The 1,988-nt window shown below is 40.0% G+C and overlaps 1 long non-coding RNA gene across 1 annotated transcript; it reads left to right on the top strand.

Annotated features, from left to right (window-relative positions):
- The first annotated feature begins 1,154 nt into the window (after positions 1-1,154).
- Positions 1,155-1,661, top strand: LOC149622669 (uncharacterized). Its single transcript, XR_016374975.1, has 3 exons — positions 1,155-1,274; positions 1,339-1,488; positions 1,566-1,661. It is a non-coding gene; the product is annotated as an uncharacterized LOC149622669 (long non-coding RNA).
- Positions 1,662-1,988: the final 327 nt, after the last annotated feature.

Here is a 1,988-nt window from a genome sequence, read left to right as displayed (position 1 = left end):
ATGTAATAATAAAAAGTCAAATGTTATGTTTTGTTGAAACGTGGAAAAAAGAGACGGACGATTTTAGAGTGCCATCTTTTAAGGAAGTAGGTGGTATTTACTTGCCAAGTACGGCACGCAGAGTTGCTTTTGCTTCGTCCATATATTTAAGAGACACGCCTGAAAACGAAGTTAAGGAGATAGATACCAGAGTTTTACGAAGCGACATTCCTGTTAGAAATTCTCACGTGGAACGTTGCTGGTTAGATGTTTACATAGAAGGAGAACTTATATCTGTGGTATTGTTGTACAAATCTCCCTTAGGAAGTTTGAGAACTGTGTTTGAGGACTTTAACCCTTTGTTTGACATGAAATATTATTCGTCTATTCCAACAGTTGTGGTTGGAGATTTCAATATTAACTTTTTAAAGAGCCAAACGGCACTGAGAATGTTCTTTGATTCACATGGAATATCTCTTTTGCCGGGTCTAGAACAAAAGTATTCGACTGACTATCATTGTCAATTAGATTTGGCATTTGGTAACCAACTTTTTCGAGACCGATACGATGCATGTTATAGAGAGTCTTATTATTCTTACTACAAGGGTATTTGCATTTTTAAAAGAACATAGTTTGAAATGGAAAAATTTATTTAAAGCAAGGTGGAGCTCCAGTGCGCCCCTTATTGACGACCTTTCTATTGTACATTGGGCTTAGCTTGTTAGGGTAAGCTTCAGGTCCTCCCTTATGCATTAAGTCTCATTGTTACCTACCTACGGCAAGGTAAAATGCTTATGTATATACAAGGTTAGGCATCATGGTGGGGCGCCTATGGAGCCGCCTGTTGCTTTAAGGGTCTAAACTACGAGAAATAGGCTTGGGACCCTTGGCTAAGAAACCCACATATGGCTTGGGATCCTGTACTAAGAAACCTACTTTAGGCTTGGGATCCTGTACTAAGAGACCCACTTAAGGCTTGGGATCCTTGACTAAGAGACCCACACAAGGCTTGGGATCCTTGACTAAAGAACCCACATCTGACTTCAAGATTTGAAAAAAAAATGGTAAGTATCATTATTGTAATTGACGGTCATATAAGTTTGGTATTAATCCATTTAAAAATATGGTATATTTTATGAGTAACCTGGAGGATTGGCGTAGTTCATGAGTAGCCTAGAGGATATGCGTAGTTCATGAATGCCCTAGAGGATTGGAGTGATTCATGAGTAACCCTACAGCATTGGTTTAGTTCATGGGTAACCATGGAGGACAAGGTCAACGAAATTGTAAACAAGGTATGTAATAGTGATAATTAGTTAATGGGGATGATCGTTGAGGTGATTTATTGTGGTTCTTCAGAAAATACGTCGGCAAATATATCTCAAGGCTTATCCTTAGGCTTAATAAAGGTGAAATACAACTCTGAAAACGTTAAAATGGTTGCGTCAGATGACTGAGATCTGGAGCGGCAACTGTGGGTTCATGTAAAGGCGAACCACTGAACAAAGTGTAAGTGTTGCACCAAGTTTCATAGGTTTGGTGAAGAATGGAGCAATTTTGTATAGCGTACTTTAAAAATGTTTTAGGTATGGCGAAGCGGAAATGGCTGAATAATCGGCGACAATTCAATAGTCCTAGTCGAAAATCCCCTTTTTTCGGCAAAACGCGGCCGAGGTGATTTTGAAAATGATCCTGGCGGCGTTATCTGCCGTTGGTAACACTGCAGCGTCCTCAAAAGTTGGCCAACGCTCAAAGCGGAAGTTGGACTTCGCCGCAATTTATCGACTAGAACTATAGTTCTAACACGTTCAATGTTATGGGAGCAGCAAGTAGAGCAATACAAGGGCGGGCTGCATAGCGGTCTAGCAGTGGAAATACAGAAAGGAGAAAAACTTAACGCCAAGAGGCAGAGTTTTCCTATTTTGTGGAACTGGAGTCGTCTTGGTCTTTGTTATCTGAAACGTACAGCGCCAATACACTTATGTAATAGTTTCGAAAAAACGAAACTT

This window comes from Phalangium opilio, unplaced genomic scaffold (assembly GCF_054372755.1).
Source record: "Phalangium opilio isolate 3A_F unplaced genomic scaffold, DU_Popi_V2 ptg000194l_1, whole genome shotgun sequence".
Taxonomy (NCBI): Eukaryota; Metazoa; Arthropoda; class Arachnida; order Opiliones; family Phalangiidae; genus Phalangium; species Phalangium opilio.
Note: the sequence above shows the minus strand (reverse complement) of the source record. Positions and strands in the feature narration are given on the sequence as shown.